At 39.2% G+C, this 27,439-nt stretch overlaps 1 long non-coding RNA gene across 3 annotated transcripts in view; it reads left to right on the top strand.

Moving 5' to 3' along the window:
* The window catches only part of LOC149119749 (uncharacterized), a 91,776-nt gene extending 64,587 nt beyond the window's left edge, over nt 1–27,189 (top strand). For 2 of the 3 annotated variants that reach the window (XR_016228491.1, XR_016228492.1), the window contains exons 2-4: nt 5,877–5,982; nt 25,541–25,637; nt 25,948–27,189. This is a non-coding gene — a long non-coding RNA (uncharacterized LOC149119749). The remainder of the gene's footprint in view (nt 1–5,876; nt 5,983–25,540; nt 25,638–25,947) is intronic. The other variant, XR_016228493.1, reaches the window with a different exon arrangement.
* The last annotated feature ends 250 nt before the right edge of the window (nt 27,190–27,439 follow it).

Genomic DNA, 27,439 nt, shown 5'->3' with positions numbered 1-27,439 from the left:
TCTTTGGCCTATTGTATGCTATGTTTGATATTGTTTGTCCTCCAAAGGTAAATATGCTAGAACTTTGGTCCTCAGTATCATGGTACTGGGAGGTGGTCAGACCTTTAAGAGGTGGAGCCTAATGGGAAGTGATTGGGTCATGGTCACCCTCATGAAAGTTTCAAAGTTTGTCTTGAGTGAAATCGGTCTCATAGGAGTCAATTAGTTCCAGTAAGAGCAGGATGTTATAAAAAGATGAACGTGGCTCATCTCAGACCTCTTGCTTCTTTTCTGACCATGTGAACTCTTTCATGTTCTACTGTCAAGTAATGTCATTTACCACTTAGTGACATAGTCAAAGGATCCACATCAAACAGGAATACCATGCATTTTGGACATTTCAGTCACCAGGATCCTCAGTAAATCAAACTTCTTCATATATTACCCAGCATCAGGTATTTTATTATAGCAACACAAAATGGAATATTGGGGCATTTCTATCTACCAAGAAATACCTTTTGAAAATAGCAATTTTTAGCTGTAACATACTACTCTCATGCATGGAGGTACTGTGATTTAATCTTCTGTTGTCAAGTATATAAGCCATTTCAAATTTTTAGAGAAATTTCTGCAAGGAACTTCCTTAATTAGAGATATTTGTTTGTCTAATAAATTCTGTAGATTTATCTTTTTAAAACTTTATTTAAATTATAAAGTTTCATGTATTTCATATATACAGATTTAGGAACATATTGATAATTCCTTTCCTCCCACCCACACTCCCACCCTTCCTTCAACTTCCTCTCTTATTTCCTCTCTTAATTTTTACAGAGATATATTTAAGTTTACTTAATGATCATAAGTTTAACCCTACACTAACTAAAAGAATTCAACAAATAGTATGAAAAAAGCACTGTTCCTCAACAGAAGAAACAAAGGCTGTAAATAATCATCTAATATCAAAATGTCCATTTCATCCCAATGTATTACGTTTTAGGTATTCTAGTAGTTACCCCTGATCAGAGAAAACATATGATATCTGTGTTTTTGGGACTGGCTTATTTCACTAAGTACAATGATTCCTAGTTGCATCCATCTTTTTGCAAAAGAATTATTTTATTTTAGAGCTGAGTAGTATTCCATACTGTATATATACCATAATTTCTTTATCCAGTCTTTAGTTGATGGACATCTGGGTTGATTCCATATCTTAGCTATTGTGAATTGAGCTGTGATGAACATGGGGGTACATTAACTCTTTCATATGCTGATTTCTTTTGGTTTGGTTAAATTCCCTGGAGTGGAGTGGCTGGATCTTAAGGTAGGTTTGTATTGAGATTTCTGAGATGTCTCCATACTGTCTTCCACAGTGGCTGTACCAGTTTACATTCCTACCAACAGTGAATTAGGGTACCTTTTCCCCCATATTCTTGCCAGAATTTGTTGTTTGTTGATTTCTTTATGAGAGCCATTCTAACTGGGGTGAGGTGAAACCTCATTGTAGTTTTGTTTTGCATTTCCCTGATGGTTAGCCATCCTCAGCATTTTTTCAAGTGTCTATTGACCATTTGAATTTTCTCTTAGGAAAAATGCCTGTTCAAGTCCTTTGCCTACTTAACTGGATGTTTGTTTTGTTGTTGTTGAGTTTTTTGAGCTCTGTATAGATTCTAGATTTCTTAGCATTTTTAAATTTTTAATTACATAATGAATAACCAGTGACAAGGCCAAAAGAAACATTTCTTTATATATATATATATATATGTATATATATATAAATTTTATTTTCTTTAACTTTTATTTAATAAATATAAATTTCCAAAGTACAGCTTTTGGATTACAGTGGCTTCCCCCCCCCATAACTTCCCTCCCACCCTCAACCCTCCCATCTCCTGCTCCCTCTCCCATCCCATTCACATCAAGATTCATTTTCACTTATCTTTATATACAGAAGATCAATTTAGTATATACTAAGTAAAGATTTCAACAGTTTGCACCCATACAGAAACACAAAGTGTAAAGTACTGTTTGAGTACTAGTTATACTGTTATATAATTTAAATTTTTATTTATTTATTTATTTATTTTTTGACAGGCAGAGTGGACAGTGAGATATAGAGACAGAGAGAAAGGTCTTCCTTTGCCGTTGGTTCACCCTCCAATGGCCGCCATGGCCAGCGCGCTGCGGCCGGTGCACCACGCTGATCCGATGGCAGGAGCCAGGTATTTATCCTGGTCTCCCATGGGGTGCAGGGCCCAAGGACTTCGGCCATCCTCCACTGCACTCCCTGGCCACAGCAGAGAGCTGGCCTGGAAGAGGGGCAACCGGGACAGAATCCAGCGCCCTGACTGGGACTAGAACCTGTTGTGCCGGCGCCGCAAGGCGGAGGATTAGCCTAGTGAGCTGTAGCACCGGCCTTGTAATTTTAATTTTTAAGGAATAAAAATTTCATAAGTACAACTTTAGGAATATAGTTATTCTTCCCACCATACTTACCTTTCTACCCACACTGCCACCTCTCCTCCTCCTCCTTCTCCTTCTCCCCTTCCCAGTCCCCATTCTCAATTATGATTCATTTTCAATTAACTTTGTACACAGAAGACCAACTCTATACTAAGTAAAGATTTCAACAATTTGCCCACACACACACACACACACACACACACACAAACTGTTTGAGAACTAGTTTTACAGTTAACTCTCATAATACAACTCACTGAGGACAGAGGTTCTGCATGGGGAGTTAGTGTACAGTGACTCCTGTTGTTAATTTAATGATTAACAATATATGACATCAGTGACCACCCGAGGCTCTTGACATGAGCTACATAGGCTATGGAAGCATTTTGAGTCCACAAACTCTGTCAGTATTTGGACAAGGCCACAGGCAAAGTGGAAGTTCTCTCTTGCCTTTAGAGAAGAGTACATCCTTCTTTGATGGCCACTTATTTCCATGGGGTCTCATTCACAGAGATCCTTCATGTATGTGGGGAGCAACTGGGAGCAACTCAGACTAGACTAAGTTACTGGAATTAAGACTTATTCTATACATCTGCTCTCCCACAATATGGCTCTGGGAGAGGAGGAAACAGCTTCTACCCAGCTGCCTCTCACCAACTTGACAAGCTGCAGGACCTGCTCCTGATTGGAGGAGAGCAGCGTACTCGGCGTGTGGGTAGCAGAGTTGGGATTGGTGGAAGAGGACTATAAAGGAGGAGAGAGACAACATGCACCAGGAACATCTATCTGAAGGAACACCTGTGCAGCCCCCGAGAGAGCCGGCCTGCGGTGTGCCGCTCCCCCGCGGAAGTAGGGAAGGTGGCAGGGGGAACCGCCTTTCCACAGAGGTGGAAGGGTCGGTAGCCAACCTGGGAAGAACCAGCAGCAAACCCGGGGAGGGCCGAGCAGACAAAAGAACAGCTCAGGGTCCTGTGTCGTTCCTCCACGAAGACGGGGAGTGACACATGTAGAACATTTTTTTTTTTGCCACAGTGTCTTGGCTTTCCATGCCTAAAATGCTCTCTCGGGCTTTTCAGCAAGACCAGGAAGCCTTAAGGGCTGATTCTGTGGTCAGAGTATTACTTAAAGCTATTATCATTCTATGAGTCTGCTGTTTGGACTGCTTCCCATGTTGGAACGTTTTCTTCTTTTAAATTCAATTTTTTTAAACTTTTCTTTAGTAAAGATAAATTTCCAAAGTACAGCTTATGGATTACAATGGCTTCCCCCCATAACTTCCCTCCCACTAGCACCCCTCACATCTCCCACTCCCTCTCCCATTCCATTCACATCAAGATTCATTTTCAATTATCTTTATATACAGAAGATCGATTTAGTATATATTAAGTAAAGATTTCATCAGTTTGCACCCACACAGAACATAAAGTGTAAAATACTGTTAGAGTACTAGTTATAGCATTAATTCACATTGGACAACACATTAAGGACAGAGATCCCACATGAGGAGTAAGTACACAGTGACTCCTGTTGTTGACTTCACAATTTGACACTCTTGTTTATGGCATCAGAAATCTCCCTAGGCTCTAGTCATGAGTTGCCAGGGCTATGGAAGCCTTTTGAGTTCGTGGACTCTGATCTTATTTAGACAGGGTCATAGTCAAAGTGGAAGTTCTCTCCTCCCTTCAGAGAAAGTTACCTCCTTCTTTGATGGCCCCATTCTTTCTACTGGGATCTCACTCGCAGAGATCTTTGATTCATTTATTTATTTATTTATTTATTCATTCATTCATTCATTTTTTGCCAGAGTGTCTTGGCTTTCCATGCCTGCAATAATCTCATGGGCTCTTCAGCCAGATCCAAATGCCTTAAGGGCTTATTCTGAGGCCAGAGTGCTGTTTAGGACATCTGCCATTCTATGAGTCTGCTGTGTATCCCACTTTGACTCTTAAACCTATCAGTGTGATCAACTGTGAACTGAAATTGATCACTTGGACTAGTGAGATGGCATTGGTACATGCAGTCTTGATGGGATTGTATTGGAATCCCCTGGCACATTTCTAACTCCACCATTTGGGGCAAGTCCGATTATTATTATTACCAGGCACTTGATCATATTTATATGACCACTTTAATACTTAATCCTAACTATATGTTCATTTTAACATAAATATGATCACTTTAACAATTCAGATGACATTTTTACCATCAAGCTTAATGGAATTTGGAGTCCATGACAAGTTTTTAAACTGTACCCTTAGAAGTAAGTCCATAGGAATGTATGCAGAACTGCACAGCTTTACAGTTACAAACTTCCTCCTCCTGCTCTTATTTTTTACTGAGATCTATTTTCAATTGACTTTATATACATATGATTAGCTCCATGATAAGTAAAGAGTTCAACAAATAGTATGAAGAAGAAAAAAAAAAAACAACAAAAAAATGAAACTGTTCCTTGCCCAATCAAGACAAAATCAGCTCAAGTCATCCCTTCTCGAAGTATCAATTTCACTTTTATGTGCTATGTTATCACAGATCAGGGAGAACATGTGGTATTGGTACCTTTGGGACTGGCTTATTTCACTAAGTATGATGTTTTCCAGCCTTTGTTTACATATGATCCTTCTTCAAGAAATACCCTCGCTTTATGTTCTTTTTTTCTAGTTAATTCTTACTGAGCTTTGAGATGTGTTACTGGTATTCCATTCTATGGTATGGTGATTATAATCAACAATGATTTATATTTTAAAATAGCAAGAAGAGGGGATTTTTTTAATGTTCTCATGACAAAGAAATGATGTTTGAGGTGATTTATATACTAATTAACTTGATTTGATCATTATACAGCATATACATATATTGAAACAACACACTGTACTCCATAGGTATACAATTATTTTATCAATCAAAAATAAAACAAAACTTATTTTAAAAGTGTCACTCCAGTGTCACTTGCTTTTCCAGAAGCCTCTGTGACCCTTGTTGGGAGAAGATTATTTTCCTGTGTTTACTGTTCTCATAGCACAATGTGCTGCTTCCTTGTAGCATTTCTCACCAGTGATTAATTAGGTTATTGTTTAATAACAATCTACAACTCTAGACTACTGGTTCCAGAGGCAAGGGCCATGCTGTCTTGTTCATTGTGGGAAACCCAACACTGAGAACAGAGCCAGACATGTGAAAGTCACATACTGGATAGTTGTCACTTGAATGAGTTGTAGTGACTATTCTGGAAGTTATTGTTGTGTGCTCTTAGGCAAAATACTTAATCTTCCTGAAATTCCTCATTAGTAAAATGGCCTGTTCCCAGAGTTCTGAAAACAAAGATCAATTGATTAGATCATGATGGACACTCAATAAATCTTAGTCTTCTTTCAGAACAGGGAATAAGAATTCTGGGAGTTGGTCACTGCAGATCTTTCCCACTTTGTCACATATTTCAGAATCCATCCTGTTAATGAAATGCAGTCGCCTTTGGTCAAGCCAGTATCACTTGGAGGACAAGACTAGGAATGTATCCATCTGGCCCTGTAAACCTCTGGAGCAAAAGTGAGTAGTCCATCTATCTACTCATTTCTTTACTTAACAAATACTTATTGAGCACCTCCTATGAACTCATAGTTCATAGGAAGTGCTGGCATCTATTAGTAACTATGAACGATATTGGCTCTGACCTCGGGGAGCTTATAGTCAACACCTTTCAACTGTTTGCTTTTTGTGGCACCAGACAAATAGTTTTATTCCTCTGTATTTGTCTTTAGACAGCTCCATCCATGACTTGTGGTGTGGTGTGGTATGGAGGAAACCTTTGCTATCTTGGTTGACTTCAAGCCCTTTTACTTCCCTAGACAAATTTGCACTGGAACTTTTAAATTGCTACCCACAGCATGTCTTCTTAATTTAATATCTTTATTTTGTACTCTATACTTTCATCCTTTCCTGAACTGCACTTGAAATTCTATTCTTTCTTATAACAAAAATGCAGATAGGATATTTGTCCTCGTTCTTAGAGCAATAGCTATTTGCAAAGTGTTGTGAAGAAAAGTATCAGGTGAGTGGGAAATGTTATTACAGTATATTGAAAACTATTCAATTTGTTTTCATCTCCTACATGTGTCCAAGCTGGCAGCATGGCTTTAATTCTGAAGTCTGTTTGCATTTCTTGGCAATTTTAGCTCATTAACGACATATACATATTGGAAAACACAGGGGAAATGCAAAACCCCAAGAAACCCGAGTTCTATTTCTCTCTGCACTTTGTAAGAACACAGATTTATGCTATGGTGTGTGGATGAGAATGCTTTGATAAAGAAATGCATGCAACATGAATCTGTTGTATAGAACAATTCATGCCATTATGCTGACTTTGACTTGCGTGAGCTGCCTGGGATCCATCTCAACAGGATGGGAAAACATCCTTAAAGCCCAGAGTTTCCTGAAACAGTAAAATGAGAGGGTTTGCAAAATATGCTTTCTCTGTCACATGGAGAACCATCTGATTGTGAGGATAAGAAACTTATCAGTACCCCCAATTTATTTATTTTGGAAAGAGATAGCAGGACACCTGTGTGTGTATCTGTGAATGATCTTGTACATTTGGTGGGGGAAGATATTATTTGGGGAAAGAGTCATATTCTTCCAATTTTCAGAAATGCAATGGCCTCTCATGACAGAGCCAGCTCCACAGCTTCGCTTTTAATGGAGTGAGCAGATTGCAGGAAGAATGTGATGCTGCTCAGTAAATTTAATGACTTTATGAAGATAAATGTTTCCCTTCCGAGGCTCCTTCTTGTCAGAATCCATTTAATACCGCCATTCCTTTGAGAACTAAATTCCTGTAGCACTTTGCAGCATATTAACATGTTTTTCTCACCACATGAAATTGCACTTCAAGCAAGAAATAATAATGTTTCTGCCTCCCCTTGTACATTTTTATTACTGCCAATGAATAGGAGTAAATTAACTATTATGACTAACATTATTCACGGGGACAAATTCCTAACTCATTTTACAGAGAATAATAAATAACTGAATGAATAAGATGCCTTTAATTTCGCATGTGAATTATCAAAGATTCTTCAGAATAACGGAAGAGAAGCCATCATGTTTATATACAAAATACAAACATATAGACAGTGTTTAGAATCATGAGCTATGTCACTTAATAGTCACCTGCTTTGGGTTACACACATAACCTTGCTGTTTTGGGTCTGTGATCCTATAGAGCCAAATTCTCATTCATTGATTCATTGATATTTAGCTAAATATCATATACTTTAATTATATACTATAAGGCTATATTCAGTTTTTACAAACTTGGGTTACAATTTTTATCCAGGTATTTATCACTTCATTCCCAAGGCAACCTCAAGACCAGGCAGATCTTGTCTTGTGAATGACATTACAAAGCAAATTCCACTGTAAAGGAAACTTCCAAAGTCCTGGCCAATGAGTCTTTCCTTTGGAATTGCCTTCAACACACCCAAATTCCATTACAATGACATAATTTGAACACCCTGTAGCCAGTCCTAATGGGATTTTTGTGGCACCGTAAATTATCAAGGGCCTGAAAGGTACAAAGCAGGAAAGTAGGGAACAGAACAGTGTACACCCTCTTCTGGGTTATTATTGTGCTTAATGACCTTCCCAGATCTCTGTAGCTGCACTGCCACATCTGTGCCCTCATTGCCAGATGTCTATTGAGCAGTTTCTGTGTTAGGGTACAGGAAACAAAGTTTAGAGATTTCCAGCCTCTCTTGAGAACATTCAGCCTGGCATTCTGGGTTAGTTGCCAAAAGGGAGCTATAGGCTGGACTTCTGCTAGGCCTTCCAGGAAGCAGATCATCAGCCTGGCTGAGAGGAGGACAGGGCAAGGCCTTTTAGGCAACCATGCAACAGAGCAAATGTGTGAAGGTGGGGATGTGCTGAATGTGCCTGACCAGGGGTAATAAGTTATTGTTCTCATTTACCTGGAGCCAAGGACGTGTGGGGTGAGTGGGCATAGGAACTGACAGTGGCAAACCTTGGAAGCTTGGCCGAAAGAAAGTAGGGGATGCCTTATACCTCTGGACACTGAAATACTAGTGAAGAATCTTGTGCAGATGGCCAATATGTTAATATATGTGTTTTATAGAACATTTTCAAAAAAACCTTGAGATTCAATGCTTGTTTATAGCCCCTATCTCTACTGTTGAGGAATGGTGTTTTTTTCTTCTTCTTATTTGTTGCACTCTTTACTCAGTGTATGGTTAATCATATGAGTATAAAGTTAAGTGAAAATAGATCATTGTAAAAATTAAAAGAAAGAACAAGAAAGGAAAGAGGAGTAGGGTAGGAGTAGGGAGGGTGGGAAGTATCACTATGATCTGAAATATATATATATTCATATATATATGAAATACATGAAATTTGTTCACCTGAAAAATTTAAAAATTAAAAAAGAAAAAAGATAAATTGTGTGGAATGGATTTTAGTGAAAGGTCGAGTGAGACAAGCCACTTATGTTCCTCCACCCTGATCATCATCTGGAATGTGGAGCTTGGTTTTCACAAAGGGAGACACTGAATAAAGCATTTCCTCCATAATTTTGTAATGTCTCCTCATCTTGGGACCAAGGAAGCATCATAAACAAAGCTTTGAAAGGGATATTTTAGAAGCTCACTCATTCTAGCTATACTTTGGTGATTATAGATCATCCAACACTAGACGTCTAGGTCTATATCATACTAAGGTTTTTATTTAGGTAAATAGCAGGGAGAGTGCTCAATGAAGAGGTCGTGGAGCCCATGTCATTTCAGTGCTCATCTAATTTGCCATGAAGCCTGTTACTCCCTGGCAGAGCACATGCCATATTACAATGACTGTCTTTGAGTGGTAACCCCTACTGGGACTTCCTTGTGACCACCCAATGCAAGCCCAATACCTGAGTGTCTACTAAGCCTTCTTTTCTTTGGATGAAACACTTCCAGGTTAAAAATATTGGTAGCATGGGGCAGGGCATTTGTAGTGATTGGATCCCTGCCTGGGATGCCCACATCTCACATCAGAGTGCCTTCATTGAGTCCTGGCTACTCTGATTCTCTTCCTGCTAGTGTGGATCTCAGGAGGTAGCAGATGGTGGCTCAAGTAGTTGGGTTCCTGCCATTCACATGGGAGACCCAGACTGATTCTAGGCTCTTGGCTTTGGCCTGGCCCAGCCCTGGCTGTTGTGGCCCTTTGGTAGGGGGTTATCTAGCAGATGGAAGATCTCTCTTCATCTGTGTCCCTGCCTTTCAAATAAAATGAAAAAAAAAATAATAAAAGTTTAAAAAATATACTTATGGAAGACAAGCCAGCTTATGCTCCTGGTCACTCTCTTTTGATCAAAGTCTAGGAATTCAATATCCCCTGAGAACATGTTGCTGCCCAGAACTTAATATGTCCCTCTAGTTGTGAACTGCTCAAGGGAGAGCTGTGCTGGACCATCACCTAACATGTGCTAAGCCTCATATTCCATTCAGTTACCCCTAATATGTTCTGATCTTCAGGCAGCCACATCTCATGATTGTCTGATGTACGTCTGACTGCCATTTACAATCCCTAAGTCATCTTCATGCATGCCGTGAATTCATTTCTTTCCCTAAAAAACATTGATTTTTTTGGACACAAGTGAAGAACTTTACATTAGCTCTGTCAAGCTTCATCTTCATAGTTTCAGTTCAGTAGCTCTGCTTTTCAAATAACCACATGCCCTTGTAATTTCTCAATATTATCCCCCTCTTAACTTTAGCATATCTGTAATTTTAACCCACAAGCCATTAACATGTTCTTCCAAGAGTCTGCTGGAAATTGTTAAATGAGGTAGGTCTAAGGTCCAACTTCAACTAATATGATTGAACTAATTAGAATTTTGGGCATACAGGCAGTCATTCAATTGTTTATAAACTCATGAAACTTTACTCTGATTTATAGAATTGGCCTCTTTCTAATTTTAGAAAACAGATGATTTTGCCTTTTCTACTCTTCTAATATCATTGCTATTCTTTTTTTAAGGTTTATTTTATTTATTTGAAAGATAGAGTTACAGAGAGAGGTAGAGCTAGAGAGAGAAAGGTCTTCTATCAGCTGGTTCGCTCCCCAGATGACCACAATGGCCAGAGTTGGGCTGATCAGAAGCCAGGAGCCAGGAGCTTCTTCCAGGTCTCCCACATGGGTGCAGGGGCCCAAAGATTTGGGCCATCTTCTACTGCTTTCCCAGGCCATAGCAGAGAGCTGGATTGGAAGTGAAGCAGCCAGGACTAAAACTAGCACCCATATGGGATGCCACCAATGCAGGCTGGGGCTTTAACCTCTGTGCCACAGCTCCAGCCCCCAACTATTTTGTATATTTACCACACCCTGGCTGATTTCATATTTTGGCTATCGTGAACAGTCCTGATATAAAAATCATGGAACCAGTATTTATTTGACATAATTAGTCCATGTCTTTTGGGTATATACACAGTAGTGGGATTGTTGGATCATATTGCAGTTCTATTTCTAGTTTTCCATAGTGGCTGTACTAATTACATTCCCATCAACAGTGTACAAGAGTTCTGCTTTCTTCACATCTCTCACCAGAATTTGCTACTTTGTCTTTTTGATAATAGCCATTGTAATGGGTGAAGTGATATCTCTTTGTGGTTTTGATTTGTATTTCTCTTATGATTAGTGATATTGGGCATTTTTTCATATATAGTTGGCCATTTATATTTCTTCTTTTAAGAATTGTCTATTCAGGACCTTTGCACATTCCTTACCTGGATTGTCCTTTGTTGCTGAGTTTTTTGAGTCCTGATATATTGTGGATATTAATCTTTTGTCATTAAGTAGCTCACAAATATTTTCTCCAAGTCTATGAGATGACTTTACTTTATCGATTGTTTCCTTTGCTGAGGGGAAGCCTCTGTGTTTGGCATAATCCCAATTCTCTACTTTCTCTTTTGTTGCTTTTGCTTTTGGGTTCTTTTATATATATTTATACAATTTTATTATTTTTAAAATTTTATTAATATAAAGAGTATAGATTTTATGTACTTCATAGGTACAGTTCTAAGAAGATAACCATACTTCTCTTCTTCCCCTCTCCCTCCTCAATTCCATATCTTCTCTCTCTCATATTCTTTGTGTTAATTTTTACAATGATATGATTTTAATTCACACTATAGTCACAAGCTTAATTCATGACTAATAATAATATTCAATAAGTACAAAGAAGGAAGACCACGGTTCCAAAGGAGTATAAATAAGGGCTAAAAACAACAACCATATTACAAGATGTCCATTTCATTCCCAGTTATTTTTGTATTCTACATAAACTGACTTGTATTAGAGGAAACATATGATATTTGCCTTGTTGAGACTGGCTTATTTCACTAAGAATAATGGTTTCCAGTTACATCCATTTTGTTGCAAAAGGCAAGATTTTGTTCTTTTTTTTTTTAACTTTTATTTAATGAATATACGTTTCCAAAGTACGAATAATGGATTACTATGGCTTCCCCCCCATACCGTCCCTCCCACCCACAACCCTCCCCTTTCCCACTCCCTCTCCCCTTCCATTCACATCAAGATTCATTTTCGATTATCTTAATATACAGAAGATCAGCTTAGTATACATTAAGTAAGGATTTCAACAGTTTGCTCCCACACAGAAACATAAAGTGAAAAATAATAGATGATTTTTTTTAATGATGATGAAATCAGATCAGACCTATTGTCATGTTTAATCCCAGTGAGAGTCAAGTTGGGAGTTGATAGTTTCTTTTCTTTTCTTTTCTTTTTTTTTTTTTTTTTTTTTACAGAGGATCAGTTTAGTATGCATTAAGTAAAGATTTCAACAGTTTGCACCCCCATAGAAACACAAAGTCTTTTAATCATTGGCTATACCAGTGTCTTAAAGTGTTTCCCCTATGTTTTGTTCTAGCAGTTTCATAGTTTCAGGTCTTACATTTAGGTCTTTGATTCATCTTGAGTTGATTTTTGTATATGGTAAGAGATAGAGACCTAACTTCATATATGTTTTTATATATATAAATATATAAATGTATAAATATATATAGATACACACACACACACACACACACATATATATATATATATATATATATAGAGAGAGAGAGAGAGAGAGAGAGAGAAAGGGAGACAGAGAGCTTTGCCAGTACCATCTGTTGAAAGGACTATCCTTTCTCTAAGGTATATTCTTGGCACTTTTCTAAGAAATCAGTTGGCTGAATGTACGTTGATTAATTTCTGGGTTCTCCACTCTGTTCCATAGATTTATATATTAGTTTTTATGCCAGTACCATGCTGTTTTAATTATTATAGCTTTATAGTTTGCTTTGAAATCAGGTATTATGGTATCTCTGGCTTTATTGTTATAATTTTGCTCAGGATCACTCTGGCTTTTCTGGGTCTTTTGTGGTTACATATGAATTTTATTTTAAAATATTTTATTTGGAAGGCAGAGGGACAGAAAGAGGTGGAACAAAGGTCTTCTATCCATTGGTTTACTCCCCAAATGCCAGCCACAGCTAAAAGCAATAGCCGGAAACTCCGCCTAATTCTCTCACATGGGTGGCAGGAACTAGAGCACTTGAGCCAATATCCACTGCTTCTCAAGGGCATTAGCAGGAAGCTGGCTCAGAAGCACAAAGTAGCTGGCACTAGAACCAACACTCTGTAAATGGGATTTCTTTTTCGGAAGTACCATTATTATTGTATAAAATACTACTCTTTTTATGTGTTGATTTTTTTATCTTGGACTTTACTAAAATTTGCTTTATCTGTTCTAACACCTCTTTTATGTAGTGTTTTGCTTTTTCTAGGTACAAAATCATATCCTCTGAAAACATGGATATTTTGACTTCTTCCTGTCCAATTTTGAAGTCCTTTATTTCTTTTTCTTTTTTTGACAAGCAGAGTGGACAGTGAGAGAGAGAGAGAGACAGAGAGAAAGGTCTTCCTTTGCCGTGGGTTCACCCTCCAATGGCCACCGCGGCTGGCGCGCTGCGGCCGGCACACCGCGCTGATCCGATGGCAGGAGCCAGGTATTTATCCTGGTCTCCCATGGGGTGCAGGGCCCAAGTACTTGGGCCATCCTCCACTGCACTCCCTGGCCACAGCAGAGAGCTGGCCTGGAAGAGGGGCAACCGGGACAGAATCTGGTGCCCCGACCAGGACTAGAACCCGGTGTGCCAGCGCCGCAAGGCGGAGGATTAGCCTAGTGAGCCGCGGCGCCGGCCTGTCCTTTATTTCTTTCTCTTCCCTAATTGTTTTTTTCTAACATTCCCAATACTATTTTGAATGACAATGGTAAAAGTGGACATCCTTGTCTTCTGTCAGATATGAGGGGAAATGTTTTCAGCTTTTCCTCGTTCAGTATGATGTTCACTGTGTATTTGTCAGATATAGCCTTATAATTTTGAGGTAGGTTCCTAGTTTTTTTAATCATGAAGTGATGTTGAATCTTTATCAAGTGCTTTCTGCACATCTGTTGAGAAGACCATATCATTCTTTTGTTCTTCATTCTGTTGTTCTCTTTCATGACATTTATTCATTTGCCAATGTTGAACCATCTTTGCATCCCTGGTATAAATCATATGATTTATTATACGATCATGGTAGATTATCTTTTTTGTGTAGTGTTGGATTTTATCTGCTAAAGTTTTGTTGAGAGTCCTTGCTTCAAAGTTCATCAAGAACATTGATCTCTGGTTTTATTTTTTTGTTATGCCTTTGTTTGATTTTGGTATTAGAATAATGCTGGCCTCATAAAAAGAGGGGTGGAGTTCCATCCTTTTCAACATTTTGCAATAGTTTGAATATTATTGGAGTTAGTTCCTCTTTAAATGCTTTGTAGAATTCAGGTATAAAGCCATCAGGTCCTGTACTTTTCAAATCTTGTTACATATTATCAGTCTGTTTAGATTTTCTATAAATTCTTGATTTAATCTTGGAAAATTGTATGTATCCAGGACTATCTTCATTTCTTCCAGGTTTTTAATTTGTTAGCATGTAATTATTTGTAGCAGTTTCTTATCATCCTTTGTATTTCTGTGGTATCAGTTGTAGTGTTTCCTTTTGTAACTCTAATTTTATTTATTTAAATTTTTGTGCCCGGCGCCACGGCTCAATATGCTAATCTTCCGCCTGTGGCGCCGGCACACTGGGTTCTAGTCCCAGTTGGGGCACTGGATTCTGTCCGGGTCGCTCCTCTTCCTGTCCAGCTCTCTGCTGTGGCCCAGGAGTGCAGTGGAGGATGGCCCAAGTGCTTGGGCCCTGCACCCCATGGGAGACCAGGAGGAAGTACCTGGCTCCTGGCTTTGGATTAGCGCAGTGCACCAGCTGCAGTGTGCCGGCCGCAGCGGCCATTTGAGGGTGAACCAACGGAAAAGGAAGACCTTTCTCTCTGTCTCTCTCTCTCTCACTGTTCACTCTGCCTGTTAAATAAATAAATAAATAAATTTTTGTTTTTATTTCTTAGTCTAGCTAAAATTTTGTCTATTTTGTTTTTATCTTTTCAAAAATCAGCTTTTCATTTTGTTGATCTTTTGAATTTTTTATGTTTTAACTTCATTTATCTCTGCTCTTATTATTTCTTTCTTCTTGCTAATTTGCATTTGGTTTCTTTTTACTTTTCTAAGTCCTTGAGATGAATGATTAGATAGTTTATTTGAAAATCTTTATATTTTAAAATTTATGTTCTTATTGCTATACAGTTCCTCTTAATAATGCTTTTGCTATATCCCACGGATTTTGATATGTTCTTTTCTCATTTTCATTTGTTTCAAGAATTTTTTTATTTCATTTTTTTAAATTATTTTATTTATTTTTTATTTAGTACATATAAATTTTCAAAGTACAGTGTATGGATTACAATGGCTTCCCCCCCCCATAATTTCCTCCCACTCACACCCCTCCCATCTCCACTCCCTCTCCCATTCCGTTCACATCAAGATTCATTTTCAATTATATTTATATACAGAAGATCAATTCAGTATATATTAAGTAAAGATTTCATCAGTTTGCACCCACACAGAAACACAAAGTATAAAATACTGTTTCAATACTAGTTATAGCTTTAATTCACATTGAACAACACATTAAGGACAGATCCCACATGAGGAGTAAGTACACAGTGACTCCTGTTGTTGACTTCACAATTTGACACTCTTGTTTATGGCGTCAGTAATCTCCCTAGGCTCTAGTCATGAGTTGCCAGGGCTATGGAAGCCTTTGAGTTCGCCAACTTCGATCTTATTTAGACAGGGTCATAGTCAAAGTGGAAGTTCTCTCCTCCCTTCAGAGAAAGTTACCTCCTTCTTTGATGGCCCGTTCTTTCCACTGGGATCTCACTTGCAGAGATCTTCCATTTAGGTCTTCCTTTTTTTTTTTTTGCCAGAGTGTCTTACCTTTCCATGCCTAAAATACTCTCATGGGCTCTTCAGCCATATCTGAATGCCTTAAGGGCTGATTCTGAGGCCAGAGTGCTGTTTAGGACATCTGCCATTCTATGAGTCTGCTGTGTATCCCGCTTCCCATGATGGATCATTCTCTCCCTTTTTGATTCTATCAGCTAGTATTTGCAGACACTAGTCTTGTTTGTGTGATCCCTTTGACTCTTAGACCTATCAGTGTGATCAATTGTGAACAGAAATTGATCACTTGGACTAGTGAGATGGCATTGGTACATGCCACCTTGATGGGATTGTATTGGAATCCCCTGGCATGATTCTAACTCCACCATTTGGGGCAAGTCCGATTGAGCATGTCCCAAATTGTACATTTCCTCCCTCTCTTATTCCCACTCTTATATTTAACAGGGATTACTTTTCAGTTAAAATTTAAACACCTAAGAATAATTGTGTTTTTAATTTCTTCACAGACCCATTCATCATTTTGGAGCATGCTGTTCAATTTTCATGTATTTGTAAATTTTCTATTCTTCTTGTTGTTTTTGTCTACGTTTATTCCTTTGTCGTATAAGAAGATATATGGAAAAATTTCAATTTTGTTAAATTTACTAAAAATTTTACATGTGTGTGAATACCTATATCCTTACCCATTTGACAGTTGTGTGTATTCTTAGGTGTAAAATTTTTAGCAACTTGATGGGAAAATAATAATCTCATTTACATTTCTTTGATCACTGGTCATATTGACACTTTAATGCTTATTAACTATAAATGAGGAAAATCCAAAATTTTTCTTCTGTGTTGAGTTTTTCTTACTGATTTATGAAACCTTTTATGTATGAAGGATATTCAATTGTCATCTTGGTTGGGATGTTCAGTTTCTCATTTGCTTCCATTTCTTCTGTAAAGTAGGGATGATTCTTTTTACTTTGCGGAACTTGTTTTATGGTTAGCCATGCTACTAGTAAGGTCTCTAACATAGTGTCTGGTACATGTTTGGTGCTCAATACAGAATGGTTATGACAATGGTTGTTATCAGTTAGGCTTGTATACTATAGTTTTTGGATATGGTCATATGGACATTTCCGCTATAGTCCAGATTTCTGCGTAGGAAACAATACTCAAATTGCTCCTGGGCAAACAAAGTGCTCAAATCATGTGCTGCCTGCCAGAGTAATCAGTAGGCTTGCTGGCCTTTTGAGAGATATCTTCAGTTAGAGAAATCAGATCCCAGTGCCAGAAAGAGGATCCTTAGAACTAATACAATGTGCCTTTAGGGGAGGTATTATCATTTCTCCTTGTTTACTAGAGAGGAAACTGAGTAAAGCATAGGGGGCTTAAGGAACTTTCTTTTTTAAAAAGATTTTATTTATTTATTTGAGAGGTAGAGTTACAGACAGTGAGAGGGAGAGACAGAGAGAAAGGTCTTCCCTCCCAAAATGGCTGCAATGGCCGGAGATGCACCAATCCGAAGCCAGGAGCCAGGAGCTCTTTCCAGATCTTCCATGCAGGTGCAGGAGAGCGCTTGGGCCATCTTCTACTGTTTTCCCAGGCCATAGCAGAGAGCTGGATTGGAAGAGGAGCAGCCGGGACTAGAACCAGTGCCCATATGGGATGCTGACGCCACAGGCAGAGGATTAACCTACTGTGCTACGGCACCTGCCCCTTAAGGAAATTTCTTAAGGTCACAGAGTAACCTAAGAAAACCTAAGGGCGTGGCATCTTGGAAATCAGTCATTTGAACATGAACAAATTTGTTCATTGTGTTAGAGTTTCTTACCTATGAAGTGGAGATAGAAATTCTAACCCACACTAGGTCTCCATTGATATATCTCTAGTCAATACAGACAAAGGAGCACCTCATTACTATTCCCCACTGTCTCCAGGAACTCAGCAAGAGAGGTGAGGTGGGCCTTCTTGTTGCTGATGTACAGGGTAAAAGTTCAGGCTCCCTTGTCCTCTGGTAACACATTACAGCATCCTCTATAATATTGGGTGAAGAAGCAAGTGTCAGCTCTCCACCTGGCCTTCTTTGAAAGACCCTGGTGGTAGGAGTGATGTGGTACAGTCTAAGTTCTTCATTCAGTCTTTCTGGCTGGCATGGAGTGAAAATCAGATTGGCTCCCATGGCTGGGATGGAGTGGCTCCGTGGTTGGCATCACGGGCGAGCCAGAGGCAACGCTGTAGGGGAACAGCTTTACTTCTTAAACTTAAGGAAGCCGTGACTTCTTTTCCCTTATGCTTATTATCTTTACTTCATGGATTAATAACAGATAATTATATTAAAATCCTGAATGAATGTAAAAAATATCTCTTTGGAAAGCCATATCCACCAAATATGTCCAAAGTCTTTTGATCTGGGAGATGTTTTATCAGATATGATCTTCCTTTCTACCATCTGACCTTGGCTTTCCTTTGGCCTGTACCATTGACACTGCTCTTATTCCTGAAGCTTCTTTCATCTCATAACTACACTGACATTTCTGTGAAGACCTGGGTCAGACAACTCTTTTAAATTGAACTGTTGTACCAAAGCAAAGGTTCTTTATGTGGAAAGAGGTCCAGTGGATCTTGCACATACTATGTCCCAGGACAAGTATTTACTCAAAGGATCTTCACAGACTACCTGATTTCTCATTCTCTTCCTTTAGTTAATAAGTCATGCTTTGGCCTGTTCCTAATCAGGGGAGTATCTTCTTTTTCCCTTAGTTGTATAAGGCAACTCATGCCGTAAATATTAATTGAGCTCAAATTATTATTGAATTCTGTATTAGTTGAAAGATTATGAGCTCAGATAGTTTTAATTCAGGAATTTCTAGAATAAGTATCAAGTACTTCTTACCCTTGGGAACTCTTTCCACTTTTTTACATTCATATAAAAAATTCTTTATCCTTCAGATTTGTATTTTATCATCATGTTCTCCCTGTAACACCTCTTGCCTCTTTATCCTAGGTTAAATGTCTTTTGTTTGTGCTCCCATATCACTTTTTTCTTTTACCAACACTACTTTGCTGTCTGGAAATGACACTTGACTTGTTCATTGTCATTTCCAATAGATCTTAAACTCCTTAAGGACAGGGGCTATGTCTTGATCACCACTGTGCCATCAGTGCCCTGCACAGTTTGGTACATGATAGCTGTATGTATTGGTGAGGATTCAACCAGAGAAACAGAAGTAGCAGTGATATATACATATAGATATAAATGCACATATACAGATATGCATGGTATTCAAAAAGTTCATTGGGAATCTGTGTTATGAAAAAACTGCACTGGGCCGGCATTGTGGTGTAGCTGGTAAAGCCACCAACTGCAGTGCTGGCATCCACTGTGGGTGCCAGTTCAAGTCCCGGCTGTTCCACTTCCGATCCAGCTCTCTGCTATGGCCTAGGAAAGCAGTAGAAGATGGCCCAAGTCCTTGGGCCCCTGCACCTGCATGGGAGACCAGAAGTAGCTCCTGGCTCCTGGCTTCGGATTAGCGCAGCTCTGTCTGTTGTGGCCAATTGGGGAGTGAACCATCAGAGATGGAAGACCTCTCTCTCTCTCTGTGCTTATCCTTCTCTCTCTGTGTAACTCTGACTTTCAAGTAAATAAAATAAATTAAAAAAAAAAACTGCACAGTTTTCAAAAAAAATGTTTGCACCAAATAACATATTTTAATTCCATTTTCCATAAATTTTAAAAAGTACCACCACATATATGTATATATATATATGCCTTATAAGGCTAATAAACATTATACATACATATGTACACATATATATTATACACAATAAATTGGCTTATGAAATTACCGAGGATGGCTAAGAAAGTTTGAAGTCTATAGAGCAAGCAGTCATGCAGAGTGACACACAAAACTGGAAAGAACTGCACAGGCCCTGGTTGAAGCTTGTCATCCATGGGCACCAATCTGGAAGGAAGACGATAGGCAGGCTAAAACCTTGTAAGCAGTATCTGTTTAGTATCTCTGCCTCAGGGAAGGCCTAAACTCTCTTTTAAAGGGCTTGTTTGATTAGGTTGGACACACCTGGGATAATCTGTAATGGATTAATTTAGGCTGATTGATTATGATATTTAATCACATCTGCAAAAATCCCTTTCACTATAGCACCAACATTAGTGTTTGCTTGAATAAAGGGGACTGGAACCTGTGCCTAATCAATCTGACACATTACAGTGCTCAATAAACGTTTATGAAAACAAAGGAAGACTGGATGATTGAGTAAAAAAGAAAGCTGGATTATTGAAGACTGGGGCCAGAGTAGGTATATGAGGGGACTTCAAAGAGTTTGTGAACATAAAATTAAAAGATGACGCAAAATTTTCACTTTTCAAAATTTCAAAATTTTCAGACAGTTCCCTCATATACCGTCCTACATTTGGGCAGGACAGGAAAACCATGGAATCACTGAAGCCAGAAGAAGAAAACCAAAGTCTATAGCTCTGCAGTGAGAACTGACCTAAAACTAAAAATTTTTAAAGATTTATTTTATTTATTTTAAAGACAGAGATAGAGAGAGAGAGGAAGAGGAGAGAGACAGAGATCTTCCTTCCACTGGCTTATTCCCCAAATGGCCACAACGACCATTGTTAGGCCAGGGCAAACCAGGAGTCAGGACCTTCTTTCAGGTCTTCCATGTGGATGGCAGGGGCCCAAGGATTTGGGCCATATTCTGCTGCATTCCGAGGAGCATTAGCAGGGAGCTGGATGAGAAAATGGAGCAGCCAGGACTTGAACCAGTGCCCATATGGGATGCCAGCACTGGAGGTGATGGCTTTACCCCTTAGGCCACAGCGCCAGCCCCAAGACCAAATTCTTTAGTTGGATCTTCCTGGCTTCCAGGGTCATGCCTCATTTTATCAGCTCCTCCATGTGCTACATCTGCCACAGCCAGGCCAGACCCTCAGGGTTTCTGCATGTGTTCCACATTCTTCCCTCTCTGCTATTTTGCTTCCGTCTGCTGCCTCTCTCTGCCAGTCCTCATGCTCCCTCTCAATCTGTCAACCTTCTCTTTTAGAACTGTGTTGACTTATTCATGATTAGATAAGACTGCTATCCCCAAGGGAACCCTGGCCTAGGGTATTATAGGCCTGTGGTTATGTTAGCCCCAAAGCATGCTCTATCTCTTGTTTATTTGTGGCTTTGTGTTCTTATCCCTATTGGACTGTGAGCACTGAGAAGGTGGACATAGTGTCCCCTGCTTCTCTGTGTCCCTCTCACAGGGCCTGCATAGAGCCATAGCTTGACAAATCCTGAAAGCTTTGAATTAAAGCAGAATTTGAAATAACCCATCTTTACTCCTTAAGCTTCTGGATTCTGTATCACATGTTCAAACGAAAGACAATTTGTCTTCTAATTAGGTTTTAATGAATTGCACTTGACCTTTTAGCTCTATTTTCAACCTTGAGAGCAGGCAGTGAATGTGTAAATTCCAAGGTCTGATTTAATAATAAAATCACTTCCACTTGCATAGAATCTTGCAGCCCTCAAATTACTTTGCCTCCCCTTGTCTTGTGCACACTGTTTGGATAGGTGAAGAGCCATCCAGATCACAAAAGAGGAAATTGAGAATCAAAGAGGTCAGGGCCCTGGCCCAAAGTTACGTGGCTTGCAAGAGGCAAACCTGAGACTCCAAGCAAGGTCTCTTGACTCCAAGTCTAATGTGTTTTCCCCCAAAGAACAAGTACATTTACCAATTAGGAGGGGAAAATGGAACACTGATCATAAATTTGATAAGGATTTTGGTTATGAAACTTTCTGTTGAACGGAAGGAACATTATACTGTCAATAAAGACTCTGGGGGTATTTGTTGGTGTTCCACTGGGACATTCTAAGACTTTTCCCCAATATTTCCTAAAACCAATCTATATGTGTTTTCTGACAGCTGTGGCTCTAATTTGCCTGTGGCAACTTTTCTTTAAGTTCCTGGCTTTTGCCATAAATTATTTGACATGTTTTCTTAAAAAAAAAAAATAGTAAGATCCGATATAGAGAAACCAGAGCAGTGAGAGAGAAAAATAATGGCTTTGGTTACCAGATCATTGACAGCAGTTCAATATGTGGTCATCCCATTTGATTGCTCATTTTCATTGCTCAGTGCTGGGAATCTGCTAATCTTATGTTTTAAAAGATTATTTATTTCAAAGGCAGAGAGAGAGAGAGAGAGAGAGAGAGAAAGAGAGAGAGAAAGAGACAGAGAGAGAGAGAGGGAGAGAGAGAGATGGGGGGATATCTTTCATCTGCTGGTTCACTCCCTAAATTCTTGAAACAGCTGGGGCTGGGCCAGACTGAAGCCAGGTACCAGGAACGCCATCGAGGTCTCACACATGGGTGGCAGGGATCCCAAGTTCTTGGGCCATCTTGGCTGCTTTCTCATATGCATTTGCAGGAAGCTGTATCAGAAATAGAGCATCTAGGACTTGAACCAGCACTCTGAAATGGTCCCTGTGTTGCAAGCTGCAGCTTAATCTGCTGCACCACAACTCTGGCCCCCTACTCTGTTTTTGACTCTGATATGCTAAGAAAAAAGGGGAAATACCTATTTTACTCTTGGCCATAAAGATAGCCACAGCTTAGTTGGTTATCATGGGAGAAATTTGTCTTTTTGTTGTAATTGAGCCTTGAAGGACTCTTATTTTTCCTTCTTACTTTGTGATATTTTCACCAAGATTTCCCGGCACATTTTGCATTCTCTGCAAGACCTGGTCAGATTGTTCTATCTTTGCTGAGCCAACCATGACATCCCCTTACCTGGTACGTACACATTTCACATTAGATGGAGCCCTGTAATCAAGCTACAGAATCTCACCTGAGTCTCCACACAGCCCCATAAGATGAGCAGAGCTTTCCTATTCATTGTAAGTGAAGAAGCTTAATGTCCAGAGAGATTACATGCTTTTATTCAAGGTGGCATAAACAATATAAGTAGTAGAATTTAAAATATCTCTGTTCTCTGTAGTTCATTGCTTGCTTCAGTCATATCCCATGTTATGCCAATCACATGAGAGGACCGATGAGTGTTCATTGCTTGTGTCCCCGGGACCTACCCTGGAGCCAGTATCTGGCAAGTATTTTGTTAAGTATTTTGTCATAGGCTGTGTTATTTTCTGATTCCTTTCCAAATGCTCTCTCCATGACACTCCCTACAGCTCCTAGATAGTTCACTGAGAATATTTTATATCTGATGTGGACTTGGGCCTGGCAGGTCCCTTGGAATTTGAGGACAACCCACCCTTTTCATGTACCTGGAAGAAATTGAAACCCAGAATGAGAGAATGATATTCAAAATCACACAGCCAAACTGAGATGGGAAGCCAGATTCTGGTACTTTTCTCCAACACCCCAGTCAGTGATAGAGATTTTCTCTCCTTCTTTCCTAATTGCTATATGTATGTAAGAGAGGTAAGTTCTAAAAGGCAAGACTGAGATCATAATTATGAAACTGGAAAAGTACTATGCACATAGGTGACATTGTAATTATCTATTACTGGGTAACAAGCAACCTCACAACTTAGCTCAACACAGCAAAGCCTGTACCCATATTACTTTTTATGAATCTATAGATCTTCCTTGGACTCTCTTATGTGGCTGCATTTAACTGGTATATCTTCTAGAGGCTGGGTTCACCCAGAATGCTGGAGGGGAGTAGTGATGGTGAGTGAGTGTTTCTCTCCATATGGTATCAAGGCCTCTCTCATAACATGTTCTCTTGTTATTAAATAGTTCAGAATGACTGTCCTTAAACAATAGTCAAAGTGTTTCAAGAGTAAAAAGAGAACCTTTCAAGACCTCTTAAGGCCTAAGTCTAGAAGTCACATAGTGTTGCTTTTACCACATTTTATTGGCTAAAGCTAGCCACTATCTATCCCAGAGACGAGGGGAGAGCAAATGGATCGGACATGTGGACAGGAAGAGCAGCTTGTGAATTCAGGAAAGTGAGACATTTTTGGTGACCACTTTTACAGAAAGCCTGCCCATGAAAGTATTCAATTAATGACATGGTCCATTTTGCCAGAGGCGGGGGTAAGGGACAGTAAATGAAGGGAAATAATGAACTAATTAATTAGTGAATCTAAGAGTGATATGACTGGGCATATGACAGAATGTGACAGAGGGAAGAGTTGAGTCAGAGAGGTAAGTAAGTTGGGCCATATCAAGTGGCCCAAGCTCCACAACTTAGGAGCTTGGGCTTTATTGTGAAGACAGTAGAGTTGATGAACAATTTCAATGACATAGTAAGCTGTACATTTTACTTTTTGAGATATTTGAGTTTTAGATAGATTTCTGTGGTGGTAGAGTTGGAAGGGGAGTGACAGAGGGCGGGGAGGTTGGTGTAGTGATCAAGGGTGAAGTGCTAAGTGTTAGAATTATGGCAATAACAGAAGAAATGTCCAACTCGAAAGGTATTAATGAAGTAGAATTACATTTAAAATATTTTGTAAACTTAAACTTGCCACAAAATCAGACTGTGTAGCCCCAAATCAGACTAACCAATCATCCATCAGGGAAGATTGATTGGGAACAAGGAAAGAAATGGAAATGTAGTATCTTCATTTGGCTTCTCTTTTGTACTGTTACTTCCTCAGCTTTACATCACACCATTAACTCAATTATTTCAAGTCTCACCAGAGACAAGATATTGTTATGGCATTTAAGAGAGTATAACCCATTTACTCCTTCCCTGCATTTCAGTGTACTCTGTGTTATAGTGTTCAGAGAGCGAAAACTCTGCCATAAGTCTCCTAAGTCTGTGAAATGCTTTACTTCCTGTTTAACATATTTCTTCATTGATTCCTTTTACATAAAAAAGAGATTTTTTTACAAGAACAGTGGCCAAGTGTGACTCAATGATTGCCCTTCTCTGAGCTTGTAGCCCTGAGAACAATGAATCAGAATCTGCCAGTTAGACTTGTATCTAACAGGATAACTGGGACAGATGACCCACTTCTACACTTGAAGCACAAGAAGGATCATTGACAGTTGTTTAGTCCACTCTATTCATTAAAATGTGAGGGGTGTGTGTGTGTGTGTGTTTGTGTGTGTGTGTGTGTGTATGTGTGTATGTGTCTGTGCTGGGTAGGTTAGTTGGGAAACTGGGGAAAGAGAGGTGTATAAGCAATTCATAGAGGCCTCAGAGCCACAATTAAGGTGTCCTGCATGCCTTGGTACTTGATAACCCTTAAATAAGAATGAGGATGAGAAACAGTTTAAGATATTCAAAGCCAAGTTTTCCTTGCTGGGAGGCAGGGGGATGCATCAATGTGCTCCTAACCAACGACAAATTTTCCTCTACATTCTGCACTGCTCCAAGCTTTGCACCAGGCCACAGTAATCAGACATTGGTAGAATTAAAAAATAAGTCAAGTATTCTGGGAAATGATCCACCCCTCACCAGTAGGGTGGTCTGTCAAGTGACATGGCCAGATGAGGACGGCCACCCTAAGGAATGCTACTTTCACAGATCTCTGTGGAATAAGCTTTAGTGATTGGTGGAAGGAAAGAAGAAAAGTAGGCAAGAAAAATACTTGCATCTGCTACATTCATCACATAAATCATGGGGCCTTTATGTCTAAAGGGAGATCAGAACCATGTTTACAGAATGACTGTCCAGAAGTGTAATGATTTAAGCACGTAGGCATCTGGTTTATTTTATGCATGCTGTTTTTTTTAAAGATATGTAGTCATTGGGAATGATGGGTGTGCCAAGGTCTGAGAAAGGAAGAGAAAGCCCCTGGATCTCCAGAAAGGACGTGAAGACAGCTGTCAGAAGGTATGTAGACTGGGAGAGCCCACTCCCTAGCAATGAGCTAACTATAGGGAATAGTTACTTAGCACAAATAAGTGGTCAGAGGTGGAACTAGGATTTGAAGTATTGAGTATGAAAAGGGGTGAATGCATTTGTATACTTGGGCAATATTTTACTAATATTAATCCCTAGGTCATATGGAAGAGTGGAAATGTGAGACTTAGTTCTGCTAAACTGAAGATGTATGATGTTGGACAGGTATCTTTACCTTACTGAATCTCAGATTCTTCACCTATAATCTGGAGTTAAAAATCTCTGTTATTCCCTTTCACAGATGAAAGGAAGGCTACCATGAAGGCACTTGGCCATCCAAGAAAGCTTCAAAAGGTTATGGCAAAGTCGAATAAACAGATGATGCATATTTTACATGAATTCTTTTCAAGCACTGTCAAATGCATGGCAATTAGGAGAGTCAATTACAGTTCCAGAACTCTGTAAAATCCTCAGGATGAGGGGCCCTGCAGGAACCCAGGAGCCTGTGATCCTTGCTTGGCAGAGCTGTTGATGATCAAGATCTGACAGATGCAAGAGGAGCCTTTAGAGACCATGTAGTCTCAGTCGTCATTGTACTGATGAGGCCACCAAGACTCAGAGAGAGGAAGGGCCTTTCTTATAGTCACACAGTGTGCAATTTCTCATTTACTTTTCTCCAACACAAAGCATTTAATTTCAGTGAGGCATTGTACAATTCCTGTCTCAGTGAACTGTATGTTCGCATGATAATCAGTTCAGAAAATTATTACAGTGCAAACCGAAAGATAAATGGTTCTGGCATTTGTTAATACTGTAAACACCATTTGTTGGCAAGCGATAAGCTTTATTGATATCCCTAATGTATGTATTAGCAAGAACAATGCACCACAAAATGTTAACATCTGCCAACGCAGTGCAAACAATTATAAGTAACTTTCTTTTAATGCAGAAATTATGCAATAACAAAAGGTATGGCTGCAAATTACTGTGACACAGAGCCAGGTTTATGTATTTAGAGGCATAAACAATAATTTTATACTGAAAGCAAGCAAAAGTTCTTTTAAACATTGCTTTGTCAAAAATGACTCTCTGACACCAAATACAGGAGAAAGTCAGGGAATTGAGATGGTTATTAAATCTGACCTTGATCAGATTTTTATTATGTCAGAAAAAAATGGTTCTTAAGAGAGAGAGAGTTGTCATGGGATTAGAGTCCATCTACAGTGAGACGTTTCCATGGCAACAAATCAAACACCATTTCCTCTGACTCCAGTCTCCTGCTTCAGAAGTATGAACTTAGCATTGAATAATTAGAGTGAGACGTGGTAATGTTGTATAAAGACAAAAAAACAGAAGAATCAATCTGGAGGCAGTGAATTATTTTCAAATGGCAATTAACCCCATCAGTGTTGCTGTCTGCAGCTCATGCTGGCCATGACAAGTACGTATTTGGTTTTACAAATTGAAAGCATATTTTTTTGTCACACACAACCTTAATAAAAAGCCAAAGCCAAACCAGAATTTTACCGAAATTAATGAAGTCTGAAAGTTATGGACGAGGTCATAATAAAAATTCAGAGCTATGCCTAAGTCTGCAGTGGGTAGTAATATGTGATACTCTACCTGAATTCTCCTCATGTTTGAGGGATCTAAAAACATACTTGATACTGGTGCGTGCTTAGTGTCCCACAACCAATGAGCTATCTAAATTCATAAGCTCCAATGTCACACTTCTAAAATCTTGGTGGAAAGTTAAACTGGTACACACAAAGCCACTTAGAAGTTAAGGAGAT

This window comes from Oryctolagus cuniculus, chromosome X (assembly GCF_051225735.1).
Source record: "Oryctolagus cuniculus isolate XC-2025 breed Fujian yellow rabbit chromosome X, ASM5122573v1, whole genome shotgun sequence".
Classification (NCBI taxonomy): domain Eukaryota; kingdom Metazoa; phylum Chordata; class Mammalia; order Lagomorpha; family Leporidae; genus Oryctolagus; species Oryctolagus cuniculus.
This window is presented reverse-complemented; position numbering and strand designations above follow the sequence as displayed.